Source organism: Ovis aries, chromosome 14 (genome assembly GCF_016772045.2).
Source record: "Ovis aries strain OAR_USU_Benz2616 breed Rambouillet chromosome 14, ARS-UI_Ramb_v3.0, whole genome shotgun sequence".
NCBI lineage: Eukaryota > Metazoa > Chordata > Mammalia > Artiodactyla > Bovidae > Ovis > Ovis aries.
In genome coordinates, this window is record NC_056067.1 from 15,158,035 (window position 1) to 15,172,944 (window position 14,910).

At 36.7% G+C, this 14,910-nt stretch overlaps 1 protein-coding gene and 1 long non-coding RNA gene across 2 annotated transcripts in view; one reads left to right on the forward strand and one right to left on the reverse strand.

The window, feature by feature from the left end:
- The window catches only part of ITFG1 (integrin alpha FG-GAP repeat containing 1), a 296,298-nt gene that overhangs the window by 34,744 nt on the left and 246,644 nt on the right, over positions 1-14,910 (reverse strand). The gene's annotated exons all lie outside the window — the stretch shown is intronic.
- Positions 1,903-14,910, forward strand: part of LOC105613342 (uncharacterized) — a 35,528-nt gene continuing 22,520 nt past the window's right edge. Inside the window, exon 1 of the long non-coding RNA XR_003591466.3 lies at positions 1,903-2,012. This is a non-coding gene — a long non-coding RNA (uncharacterized LOC105613342). The remainder of the gene's footprint in view (positions 2,013-14,910) is intronic.

A 14,910-nucleotide genomic window follows, 5' to 3' on the forward strand; every position in this document is an offset into this window, starting at 1 on the left:
GAAGTGCTTTAAAAACTGCAAAGCACTATACTAATGTTACTTGTTATTTTGATTATTCCTCATGTTTTCTGTTTTTTTTCTTAGGCTGAATTTCAACTTGATATTAGTTCCTGAAAAACGCTGTATCACCGGTTTTTCATAGAAGTTTTTGATTTCTCTTTTGGAATAAATGAGGAAGCCTAAAATCCTGATTCAAGCTTTACCTATCAACCTGCTTTCCAATTATAAATTTAGAATGTGAGTATTTTCCTTCCTTTTCTTTTGTTAAACTGATACATAGTTCACATGTACTTTAAAGTTCACCAATTTCAAGCACACAATTCAGTGGCTTTTACTCTAGTTACAAGGTTGTACAACTGTCACCACTAGTTCCAGAACATTTTTATCACTCCTAAAAGGAACCCTGTACCCATTAGCAGTCACTTCCCATTTCTTCTCCAGCCCAGTTCTTGGTATCCCAGACTGCCAGTTCCTTTCTGTTTCTACAGATTTGCCTTTTCTAGACATTTAATGTAAACAGAATCGAAGCCTTTTGTATCTGGTTTCCTTCACTTCAGTTCTTTCACTTGGAATAATGTTTTACAAGGTTCATCCAGGTCACAGCATGTTTCATGTTTTTAATGGGATAATTTTCCATTGTACTGATATGCCACATTTTGTTCATTCAGTTACCAGTTCATGGACATTTGGCTTGTTTATTAGACTTTCTGGCTGTTATGAATATGAATGTTATGCTGTGAATATCCATGGAGAAATTTTTGTGTGACATACATTTTAGACTCTCTTGGGAATATAAGTAAGAGTGGAATTAATGGCTCATTAGCTTCTTAAGTAACTGAGTAGTTTGATTTTGATAACTGCTTTCCTAGAACCTAATGTACATAGGCATCTAATGAAGGAATGATAAAAGCCATTGTCAACGCGTGAAAAAAGAATGCAAAGGGAAACAATAAAACATATCCACAGCTCTCATCAAGCTGAACTGCACTGGGTGTTATTGCCTGTGGAGGTCTAATTTAATGGTCTGTGGTCCTTTACAGAGTCGTATAAAGGAGGTAAACCTTCCTGAGATTATGTGCTATTATATTTCAGCTGTCATTCTTTGGATTAAAAAGATAAAACTCTGATTTCCAAAGTGGACAATGTGGTATAAATGAGCTAAATGGGAACAGCTTGACTTGTGCTTTAGTGCATTTTATTTTTCAAGCTGGAGATCTACACCCCTTTGAGAGGCAAACCAACAGGCCACAGAGTTTTGCTATAAACTCTTTTTTTGGTGGTGATGAAAACCAGAAGAGTTTATTCATATTCATAGTTCTGATACAGGGATAAAAGACACATGACTACTTTATAAACCAAAGGTGAGAGGCAGCCATTTTTTAGTTTCAAATTGTAACATAGGTTATTATTTAATGAAATGTGACTTAAAAGTAAATGTTTACTAGAGTAGGTAGATGTCACATGTTGGTCATCTTGCAGAGAGGTAGATGCAATTCTTGGCTATCAATAGACACAAAACCCCAAAATATCTTATAAATTTTCCTTTACTAAAGTCACTTTTTTCACATGTACCTTTTCCCTAGAGGATGTGATTAAAATTGGGAATATCAGTAAGCATGTTCTCTTAAACTCTTAAGTTTTCATTTTCTCCTTCTTCATACTTCTTTCCTTTTACTGTCTATTCAAATGTACTAGTATTTACTGTACTTCCCAAACATACCTTTTTAATAATGTTGATAGGTCCATTTCTGTAATCTTTCATATTTGGCTCTTAAGCAAACAGAATACATTATTTTTAGTGATTATTTGTTATTGTATAACAAGCCAGCTCAAAGGTTAGTGGCTTACAACCCTAACCATTTTATTTCTCATGACTCTGTGGATTGGCTGGACTTACATGGTTGCAGTCAGCTGGCAGGTCAGTTGGAATGCCTGAGTAGGTGTCTCTCTTTACAATCTTTCATTCTTAAGGTGACTAGACTGGGCAGACTTCAGGGCAGCATTCTAAAAAGGTAGGTCTCAAAGTCAAGGCTCTCTTTGTATCATGTTTGCTGATGTCCCCTTGGTTAAGCAGAGTGAATGTGGAACAAGACTATCATAAGTCATTGTGGCCATTAGTGTAGCAATTCATACCTGAATATTCATTAAGACATACTATATTTTGTATTCCTTTTTCACTTTCTTTTTTTGGGGAAGTTTCTATTCACATCTTTGAGCTCACTGATTCTATCCTTGACCATGTCCAAGCTGCTGCTGAGCCGATCAAAGGCATTCTTCATTTCTGTTAATGGTGTTTTTGCTTTCTAGCATTTCAATTTTTTTTTTTTCATTTGAGCCCTGAGGATATTTATCATATTATCTTAAATTCCTAGGCTTATAATTACAAAATCTGTCATTACTGAGTCTGGGTCTAATGTTTTGTCTATTCAAAGTACAGTTTTTCTTTTTTGCCTTTTAGCATGTCCTGTAATTTTCTGTTGAAAGCTGGAGCTGATGTTTCAAGCAAAAAGAACTAAGATAAACAGGCCTTTAGTTTTTATGTTTACCTGGCTATGAATTGGATTGCATTTACTGGTTACTATAACTGTAGGTGTCAGAGGCTAAAATTTCCTCTCATGTCCTTGTTATTGTTTCTTCTGTTATTTTTGGGTTTCCTTTACCTTGCTCAGGTAATCCCCTGTTGTTATACAGGAACCTGATTGATGTGGTGGTAAGATGTAAAGGGAGGGTAAGTGCTCTCCAGTCCTGTGATTAGGTCTCAGTTTTTAGTGAGTCTATGACCCTGGGCTGTGACTTTCATAAGTGCTTCTCTACCTCCAATCCATCCTCATAGGCGAGGCAGGAGGACTGGAGAGGGCTCGAGCTGGATATCTCATTTCCATCAAGTCAGTCAGGCTCTGGTAAAAACAAAGTCGCTTACATTTTGGTAAAATAATTTCCCTCGAGGGCAGGGCTTTGTTAAGGAGAATAGTAGCTCTGGGAGTATTTGAAAATGTTTATTTTCCCCCTTATTCAGGTTTAAATTGAAGTCAATAGGGAAAACCACTAGACCACTCAGGTATGTATGTGAAAGTGAGGCCACTCAGTCATGTCCAACTCTTTGTGACCCTATGGAATGTAGCCCAACAGGCTCTTCCGTCCATGGGATTTTCCAGGCAAGAATACCTAAGTGGGTTGCCATTTCCTTTTCCAGTGGATCTTCCTGACCCAGGGATGGAACTCAGGTCTCTTGCATAGCAGGCAACTTCTATACCATCTGAGCCACCAGGGAATCTCAGAACATTCAGGTATGACATAAATCAAATCCCTTATGATTACACAGTAGAGATGATGAATAGATTCAAGGGATTAGATCTGGTAGACAGAGTGCCTGAAGAACTATGGATGGAGATTTATAACATAGTACAGGAGATGGTGACCAAAACCATCCAAAGAAAAAGCAATGCAAGAAGGCAAACTAGTTGTCTGAGGAGGCCTTACAGTAGCTGAGAAAATAAGAGAAGTGAAAGGCAAAGGAGAAAGGGAAAGATATACCCAACTGAATGCAGAGTTCCAGAGAATAGCAAGGAGAGTTAAGAAAGCCTTCTTCAATGAACAATGCAAAGAAATAAAGGAAAACAAAAGAATGGGAAAGACTAGAGATCTCTTCAAGAAAACTGGAGATACCAAGGGAACATTTCATGCAAAGACAAATAAGGACAGAAATGGCAAGGACTTAACAGAAGCAAAAGCTAAAGAAGAGATGGTAAGAATACACAGCAGAACTATACAAAAAAGATCTTCATGATCTAGATAACCATGATGGTGTGGTCACTCACCTAGAGCAAGACATCGTAGTGAGTGAAGTCAAGTTGGCCTTAGGAAGCATTACTATGAACAAAGCTAGCAGAGGTGATGGAATTACAGCTGAGCTATTTCAAATCCTAAAAGATGATGCTGTTAAAGTGCAGCACTCAATATGCTAGCAAATTGGAAAACTCAGCAGTGGCCATGGGACTGGAAAAGGTTAGTTTTTATTCCAGTCCCAAAAAAGGCAATGCCAAAGAATGTTCAAAGTACTGTACAGTTGAACGCATTTCACGTGCTAGCAAGGTAAAGCTCAAAATCCTTCAAGCTACGCTTCAACAGTACATGAACCAAGAACTTCCAGATGTACAAGCTGGATTTAGAAAAAGCAGAAGAACCAGAAATCAAATTTCCAACATCTGCTGGGTCATAGAAAAAGCAAGGGAATTCCAAAAACACATCTGCTTCTGCTTCATTGATTAAGTTAAAGCCTTTGACTGTGTGGATCACAACAAACTGTGGAAATTCTTCAAGAGATGGGAATACCAGACCACCTTACCTGCCTCCTGAGAAACCTGCAGATCAAGAAGCAACAGATAGAACCGGACATGGAATAACAGACTGGTTCGAAATTGGGAAGGAGTACAACAAGGCTGTATATTGTCACCTTGTTTATTTGACTTATATTCAGAGTACATCATGCAAAATCCTGGGCTGGATGAAGTACAAGCTGGAATCAAGACTGCTGGGAGATATATCAACAACCTCAGATATGCAGATAATACTACCCTAATGGTAGAAAGTGAAGAAGAACTAAAGAGCATCTTAATGAAGGTGAAAGAAGAGAGTGAAAAACCTGGCTTAAAATTCAACATTCAGAAAACCAAGATCATGGCATCGGTTACATCCCTTTATGGCAAACAGATGGGGAATAAATGGAAACAGCAACAGACTCAATTTTTGGATTCCAAAATCACTGCAGACGGTGACTACAGCCATGACATTAAAAGCAGCTTGCTCCTAGGGAAAAAAGCTATGATAAATCTAGACAGTGTATTAAAAAGCAGATACATCACTTTGCGGACAAAGGTCCATAGTGTCAAAACTATGGTTTTTCCAGTAGTCATTTTGGGATGTGAGAGTCTGACCATAAACACGCTGAGCAAGGAGAAGTGATGCTTTTCAACCGTGATGCTAAAGTAGATTCTTGAGATCCCTTGGGCAGCAACAAGGTTAAACCAATTAATCCTAAAGGAAATCAACCACAAATATTCATTGGAAGGACTGATGCAGAAGCTGAAGCTCCAGTACTTTGGCCACCTGATGTGAAGAGCTGACTCACTGGAAAAGACTCTGATGCTGGAAAAGGTTGAGGACAGGATGAGAAGAGGGCAACAGAGGATGAGATGGTTGGATGGCATCACCGAGTCAATGGGCATGAGTTTGAGCAAACTCCAGGGGACAGTGAAGAACAGGGAAGCCTGGCATGATGAAGCCCATGGGGTCGCAAAGAGTCAGACACGACTTAATGACTGTACAAAAACAATAACAACAACAATTTTCTCTTTCTCCTGACAGAAGCACAAGGGAATTTTTCTTAGATATTGACCCTGAGAACTTTGTGTGGCTCACTGAGGTAAAAATTATGGAAGTTTGGGTCCCCAAGGGCAGGATTTTTTAACCTCTCAAATTGAGTCTCCAGAATTACACTTTAAGTGTTCCTGCCTGTAGCTGGTCCTAGCTGTGGCTTCTGCTCTGGTAAGCTGCCATTCTATGCATTTGTCTTTCTAGTGTTGGGGCAGGGTTTGCCCCATGTTTTCAATTCTCTAATGGATCTAACAAGTTATTGGTTTTCATTTTGGTCATCTTTTGGCAGGTGGGGATGGGTGGTAGGGGGGTGGGGTGAGGTGGAAGGGGAGGATGGGAGTTTGATTTCTAAGCTCTTTACATGCTGGTCCAGAAACCAGAAGTTTCCAATACTGTACTTGTTAAATGGAGATTTTTCATTTACTTTTTTTCTTTCTCTTTCATTTTAAAATATATTTTAGGAAATGGGCAATCAGGTCTATTTTACATTGTCCATTGATATTTAACACAGTATAAAATCTTGAAATAAGTAGCATTCATATTCTAAATTGATACTTTTTATGCTGCTGCTGCTGCTAAGTCACTTCAGTTGTGTCCGACTCTCTGCGACCCCATAGACGGCAGCCCACCAGGCTCCCCTGTCCCTGGGATTCTCCAGGTAAGAACACTGGAGTGGGTTGCCATTTCCTTCTCCAATGCATGAAAGTGAAAAGTGAAAGTGAAGTCGCTCAGTCATGTCCAACTCTTCACAACCCCATGGACTGCAGCCTATCAGGCTCCTCTGTCCATGGGATTTTCCAGGCAAGAGTACTGGAGTGGGCTGCCATTGCCTTCTTCAGATACTTTTTATAAACATACACAATTAAGTAAAATGTATCATAATGGTTAGTAAACTGCTCACTGAATTAAATTTTAAAATAATATTTTGTGTAAAGACCAATGACTGAACTAAGTTCCAGGCCATTTGCCAAGTGAGACAAAAACACTGAAGCAACTAAATAAAACCAGAGGAAACATTTATCTAGACTACTAGAGTTTTCCTCAATGCACTTATAAAAATAAAAAGGAAATATTCAAAGATACTATAGCTTTTGTGTGTACAAAACAGATTTTAACAAGTAGAATAATATTTTCTTGACTGATTGACAAATCCTTTTTGAGTCACTCCTAATAAACAATCCACCTGCAATGCAGGAGACCCTGGTTTGATTCCTGGGTTGGGAAGATCTGCTGGAAAAGGGATAGGCTACCCACTCCAGTATTCTTGTGCTTCCCTGGTGGGTCAGCTAGTAAAGAATCCACCTGCAATGTGGGAGACCTGGGTTCGACCCCTGGGTTGGAAAGATCCCCTGGAGAAGGGAAGTTACCCACTCCAGTATTCTGGGCTGGAGAATTCCATGGATTGTGTATAGTCCATGGGGTTACAAAGAGTCGAACAAGACTGAGCGACTTTCACTTTCGCTAATAAAAGTTACATTTTTCATGTTTTGACTTTTCCAGTGCTATCCATCTTATACATCAATTCTTCAAGTGATTTCCCTCACAAAAATGTCCCCTGTAAATCAGTCTACAATGGCCTCTGCCTTCTCTGAGTTCCTGTCACACTTACTGTTGCCAATAACTTGATGCTTATTGCTTTGTAATTCCTATTTAAGATATTTTAAAATATATGTCTAGTTCTTAAAATATAAAGTTCCTAATGTCTGAAATACAAAGTAACTATGTCTTAATATTTTTGCACATTCATAGCACCTGGCGAAGTATCATCTTAAGTTATTCAGGCAAATAAGGAGAAGAATATCAGATTTCTAGGAAGTTGTGTAGGTAATGATATGGAGTTGTAGTCCCTTCTCATTATTTCACTCTAGACACCTAAGTCTCATAGAAGACGTCTGTGAATACTGAAGTCAGTCATCTTCCAGAAAGATATTAGTCTTCTACAAATATTTCATCTTTCATTAGTACTTTATCATCTTATTTTTTCTTGATTTTACTCCGCAAATAAACTGTAGACTTTCTGAGGATAATGAATATAGGTCTATATTTTCATGTGAGCCGTGAATCTTCTTATTTATTTTTGGCTGTGCTGGGTCTTCGCTGCTGCACACGCTTTTCTCTAGTTGTGGTGAGTGGGAGCTACTTTCTAGTTGCGGGGTTCTCACTGTAGTGGCTTCTCTTGCTGAGGAGCTCAGGGTGCACAGGCTTTAGTGGTTTTGGCAGGAGGGCTCCATAATTGCAGCTCCTGGGCTCTACAGCACAGGCTCAATAGCTGTGGTGCACGGGTTGAGTTGCTCCATTGCATGTGGGATGTTCCCAGACCAGGGACCAAACCTGTGTCCTCTGCACTGGCAGGCGGACTCTCCACCACTGAGCCACCAGGGAAGCCCCTGACTATAATTCATACTTTGTAAAAGTATCTAGGATTATACTCTGTACTTGTAAGTTCAATAAATATTTTTGGAATAACAATAAAAATATTCATAGAGCAAACCACTATCACTGTGCAATCTGCTGTATGCATAGCCCCCATTCTCAGACAACATACATAATTACAATTTCTAAAAATATTTATTTGGCTGTGTTGAGTCTTAGTTGTGGCATGCGAGATCTTCATGGTGTCATGCAGGATCTTCATGGTGCACAGACCCTCCAGCTGTGGCATGTGGGCTCCAGCAGGAATGGTGTGAGGGCTTATTGCTCTGTGGCACGTGGGATCTTAGTTCCCTAACTAGGATTGAACTCATGTCCCCTGCATTTATTCCTGGACTGGTAAATCGGTACCAAGGAAGCACCAATAAAAGTATGCTGTGCTGTGCTTAGCTGCTCAGTTGTGTCTGACTCTTTGTGACCCCATGGACTGTAGCCCGCCAGGATCTTCTGTCCATGGAATTCTCCAGACAAGAATACTGGAATGGATTACCATGTACTCCTCCAGGAGATCTTCCCAACCCAGGGATCAAACCCAGGGATCAAACCCAGGTCTCCCACATTACAGGCAGATTCCTTACCATTTGAGTTACCAGGGAGGCTGTGATAAACTTAAATATATGTGGTGCACAAATAAATGTGGTAAATTTAAATATAACGATAAAGTATATTTAAGTTTTATAACCTACTGTTGTTTCTCTGAAAGAGGTTATTATGTAAATCTGTTGGTAAGGATATCCTGATTGTCATTTAAATAAATGGAAAGTACTAATTTAAATAAATATCAGAGTATTCCCAATTCCCTCTCTGATCTCTTATGACACTGCTGTCATTCATTATCACTTATTTATATGCTTTCGTCACCCAGTGCACTGTTACTATCATTAAACAATCCAAAAGTTTGTTTTTTATATCAACGAAGAAATAGAAGGGCTTATTTTATCATCATTTATTTCTTCTTGGAGTATGTCTATTCCTTTCTTATGTAGATATGAGTTTCTGACCTGTCATAGTCCTCCCTGAAGAACCTCTTTAACTATTTTTGGGTAGCAGATGTACTGAGGATGCTTCCCTCAGTTTTTGTTGGTCTGATAAAGTCTATTTCCCTTCATGTTGAAAAGATAATTTTGCTATATATAGAATTCTAGGTTGATAGCTTTTTCTCTCAACAATTCAAATATTTCATTCCCTTCTTGCCTGTACTGGTTTCTGACAAAAAGTTGGCTGTAATTTGTACCTTTATTCTGCTAGATGTAAGGTATTTTTTCCCTCTGGCTTATTTTTAAGATTTTCTCTTTGTCTTTGGTTTTCTGCAGTTTGATTATAATATGCATTGGTGTAGATTTGACACTTATCCACTTATATGATGTTCTCTGAACTTCCTGGGACTGTGGTGTAAGTCATTAATTTTGGAAAATTCTTGGACATTATTTCTTCAATTATTTTTTATGCTGTCCTTTCTTCTCCTTTTATACTCCAATTTTATATATATATATACATATATATATATATGTATATATATATATATATATATTTCACTTTGAATTTGTTCTTGGATGTCTGTTGTATTTTTCCTCCCCTATTCTTTTCTTGGTTTGTTTTTCCATTTCAGGTTGGGGAATTACTATCGACATGTCTTCAGGTCCCTAATTTTTGCCTTGTGCATGTCCACTCTACTGATGAGCCCATCAAAGAAAGGCATTCTTTAATTTTGTTACCACTACTTTGATTTTTAGCATTTCCTTTCAATTCTTTCTTAGAATTTTCATCTCTCTGCCTATGTTATCCATCTGTTTTTACATGTTGTCCACTTTTTCTATTGGAGCCCTTATATGTTAATCATAATTATTGTATCCTTCTTATCAGATAATTCCAAAATCTAGTTCTGATGTTTACTTTATTTCTTCAGCTTGTGTGTAGTGATAAGGTGGTATTGAGCAGGGAGGAATTCAGCAACATCCCAGAAAGCAAGGAATGTACCCATTACCCAAGTGCTGTTTCTGAAATCATTATGAAAAATGAAAGATCATGAAGTACAAAAATCATAAGCCTATAGCAATAAAAAAGAAACAGAAGTATCATAAAACAAAGTTGTGTTTGTTAAATTGTAGCCATCATTTCACTTTACACAGTTACCATAGTTCAACTAGAAATGAAACAAAGTGTTAGGGATGATTTCCTTTTTTAGAATATGCTAAGCTTTTGACAAGATGACATTTAAAAATACTGGAGTACTGTTAAGAATGTGTGGGTTTGTAGTTAGTCTTGAGTAATCTACCTTGACTAGTTAACAGCTGAATGACACAGCTAAATTAATTTAGTTCTCAGAGTCTCAGCTGTAGGATGAGGACTGCCTAGCAAGGCTACTGTGAAATCCAATGAGATGACATATAGTGGGTTTGAATAGTGTCCAGCACAAGGCAGGGGCTTTATAATAAACATCCACAGCTCTAGTAAACTTAATTCAGTTTTTATGAACTAATCCCACTACTTTATGTTAGATTTTTAAAAATTTGCTTATAATCAGTTAAGAACTGTCACTATGATCGATTTTGGTAGTTTTCTGCCTTAAATCTTATTTTGAAGAAATGGAAGTCTTAGTACTGATTTCGTGTAATCATTCATTCAACAACTATTTGGATGTCTTAGAATGGGCAACATACATAAATACAAAATACACTCCTCAATGCCCCTATAGTATATGGCAGATAAGACAAACCTAATGATACAAGGAAAAGTGTGGTAGGTGTTGTAAGGAGAAGTACAAAATAATATTCTACTGACATTTGGTGGAAAGAGAGTTTATTTCCAGTTTTGAGAGCCAATGGGATGGTGCTGATATTGTCACATTTGAAGTTCTGAGATATAAGAATGGGGAAGAGTTAGAGATTGAAAACATGAACAAAGGCCTTTATCTTGGAAGGTCTTTGAAGCTGGATAAATGGGAAACCAAGCTGGATATGTATCAGATGCATAAAGGGAGTAAGAAAAGATAAGGCTGACAGGTAATTTAGGGTTTAGTTATGAAAACCCTTGATTCTTAGGCAGTAGGAATCCACTTTGGGATATAAAAGCAAGAAACTAGATTTCTAAGAGATCTCAACATTCTAGAAGCTAATCTCTATGTTACTGAGCACAACTGTTCAGGCAATTGTTATCTAAATTTACAATGAGCAATGTCAAGAGATTACGGGAAGATGAGAAAATATTAATCCACGATTTAGGTCTTTGTGGGAGTAGTGTCGGGACCTATGAGGCATTATGTTGAGTATGCACATTATCATGGATCTGTAACATACATGTTTTTTTGTGGTCTAAAAAGTCCAGATCAATAATGGAAAAAACATATGAGAGGATAAAAATTTAGAATTTGTTTTAGGGTAGAGCTAGTTTAAAAAGGGAAATACTTATGAGGAAGTTGTTAAAAATATAATTTGTGATTAAATTAGTACTTTCTTTAAATTTACTTATTTGACTTTACCTTATACTATATTTCTAATGAATTTAAGATAGGGAGTGGTGAAAAATTAATTAAGGAGATGCAAAATCTAGTTTTTTTTTTAAATACCTTTTTTTTTTCTTTTTTCCAAATGCCATTCTATTTCATCTCCAGAATTTTATTTCATTCTTGCATTTCCTCAGGATATACTGAGTGGTTCCTATGTAACAGGCATTGTATACATAATATATTTGTGAATTTAAATCTTCACTGTAGCACTTAGCAGCTTTCTATGGTTCCTGTTGTGCATAACTTGAAGTTAGAGGAAACACTTAGGAATGAGAGGGAATAGTATTACTGAGTAATGAGTGAGATTTTAATTAAATTCCTTTACCAAATATACTTACATGTAGACAGAGTTTGCTGAGTAATTTACACATTATAGGATGACAAAATATTTGCTAACAGAAACCACAGAATAGACAAATTATCTTCTTTCCCCCACTTTCTGTTCTCAAAGCTGTTATGTGGTAGTTTCCCCTTCAGTATTAGTATTACAGTCTAGTATCTATAATACTAGAACTCAGTTCATAAATAGAATTTCATGAACCAAAATTTCTGGTTTCACTGACACTATAATTTCTTATTTTCTTTCCTTTGGTTTCCCAGAATATGACTTTGACTCACTTGTACTGTGCAGATGGGATTTTTAACTGCTCAACAGCTGAATAATTTGTAAACTTCCCTTGCAGTTTCTCAGACTTTCTGCATTTCTTATAATTAATTAATTTATAAATTCAACTTACAATTAAATGAAGAGGATATATCAGTACTGCTTATGAGCTATTTCATATTTCCCTCCCTCTCTTTCTCTCTTTCATTCACTGAAAAAAAATCATTATTAGCCATGCTCTCATCTTAATCTCTGTGGACTTGACAATACCTATCAGATCTTTAGCTGGTATAAGATTAAGGAAAGGGAATGATTCTTCTTGTAAGAAGAATTCATTCTTTAAGATAAAAAGAATGTCATGGATAACCCAGCAGGGCATAACAACTCCATTCTCTTTTGTTATGAATTACAGTTTTTGACACAAAAATATGCCTGATTAAGTATTATTCAAGCTAAAATTTCTGGGTATGACAATTTAAAATATGATGAGTGATTAAAATAAAATGACCTAGGACTAAAAAATTCTTTTACGGATAATTACATGTGGATAAATGGAACATGACTAAACTCTGGAGATAATTTCAGAAAATATGTAGGTGAGAAATGAACATAAAGAATAATACATTTTTTTGGACACTGGAAGATGTAATTAATTGACAGCTATTTATTAAAATGGAGAAACCTGAAAGGTTAAAATTTTAGAAAGACAATGTGCTTATTATGTGTTACAACAAATCATTTCTTCTTAGTGCTTCTTTTACATCAGTCTGCCATATGTTTTAACTGCTCTTATATTTGAGGCTTATGATGAAGGGTGTATAGTAGGTAAACGTTACTAATGCTTTTCTCAGATATGTTAACAAATAGTAACTTTAGAGGACTAATGGGAAACAATTTTATAACAGCAGGGCTAAATAAGCTATTTAAGAGGTAGAAAAATACTTGTTGGTCTAATAATGTTATTATTTAGAAATGACCAACAACTCACTAATGCACACAGTCTGGCCTACATGCCAGACTAAGTTCTTATTTAATATTAATTAGAAAATTTGGCTCCTTATTGTAGATTTCTAGCTAATTTGTAAAAGTAGTAAACAGTTATTTAGAAAATTAATGACTCCTCTGTAATATAACTGTCTAATAACATTTAGCTATTGGCTTTGCCAGGAAGTGGAGTAGGGCCACAGAGTACTTGGTAATAATGATAAAATCTGTCTATAAGCAAAAAGGATAATTAGACCAGGCCTTTTCTGAATAACACTAAGGCAAGTTATTATCTCTGACAGTGGCTTTCAAACATTTTTGACTACAGTCCACAATAAAAACTAAATTTTATGTCATCACCCAGTTAAGAACACAAACACATACTAAAACTTTCATGAAACAACACTAAATGTGGGATACTTTTGATATTTTTTACCTTTTATTCTATTAAATATAAAGTCCTTATCAGAAGTCATTAAAATCATTTCATGACCCACTAATGAGTAGTGACCTTAGCTGCTCTGTAAGAAAACCAGGGTTATTTCTGTGGTCATTCTCTTCCTAGAGTAGAAAGTACTCTATAAGTGGGGCTGGATGGTTTGGAAGGTATGGCTTAACCAATTTCTTTAGATTCCAACATGCCTGAAAAGTGACAGTGAAAGTGAAAGTTGCTCAGTTGTGTCTGACTCTGCGACCCCCTGGACTGTAGCCTGCCAGGTTCCTCTGTCTATGGAATTCTCCAGGTCAGAATACTCGAGAGGGTTACCACTCCCTTCTTCAGGTGGTCTTCCCAACCCAGGGATCGAACCCAGGTCTCTCACATTGGAGGCAGATTCTTTATCATCTGAGCTACCAGGGAAGCCCATCAACATGCTTAATTAACATTTAAAGTAGAAATTTCATCCTTTAAAATTTGGCATAGGTTTTCACCATAGTACTTCCTTAATTAACTGCTACTTCCCTGTTTAGAATGTACATTTATGCATGAAAGATAGCATATGGTTAAAATATTTAAAAATATATATGATTATTTATTAATATATTTCTCAAATTAAATATATTTCTCATAGCAACATATGATCAGTACACTAAACTAAAATGCAAAAACTATATAAAGAAAATCCTACAACCAAAAGATAATCCTAGTAACATTTCTATATGTCATTTTATTTTTATATTTTCCCTACACATGGGTATACTAAAAACATCTACACTCATACAATTTAGATTATGCACACAGATGTGCCTCCTTCCCAAGCGGTAGACCCTAAACATCTGTTCACTTCATCAAAAATTATTCTAAAATATTTCATAGGCTGGAAACTATAATAAGATGTCATAATTTATTATTTCTCTATTTTTGGACATTTAGATTTTCCCAGTTTGCTACAGCCTTTTATTTTTGGCCATGAAAATGTATGCATTTATTTGACTTATTCATTTAATTGCATTTATTTTTCTATAGATATTTTCTCCTTTGTTTTTATGCTTACAGATTCCTTTCCAGTCTAGGGAAGAAGTAAATATTTAATTGAGTAAGAAAAACCCCACGTTCCATTTTTGTTTTGGGCAATCACATTAGGAAATACTGTTCCATTCACTTAAAAATACAGCTGCTAAGTCACTTCAGTCGTGTCCAACTCTGTGCGACCCCATAGACGGCAGCCCACCAGGCTCCCCCGTCCCTGGGATTCTCCAGGCAAGAACACTGGAGTGGGTTGCCATTTCCTTCTCCAATGCATCACAGTGAAAAGTGAAAGGGAAGTCGCTCAGTCGTGTCCGACCCTTAGCATGGACTGCAGCCTACCAGGCTCCTCCTCCATGTGATTTTCCAGGCAAGAGTACTGGAGTGGGGTGCCACTACCTTCTCCGAAAAATACAGCAGTGGATAGTAAATATCATTGAATGGGTTTTTAACATCTAATTAGATATATTACTAGGTGTCAATGCCTGGCTTGTAGTAGAAGTTCAATAAATATATATTGTGAACAACAATCCCTATTAAAATGTTTTT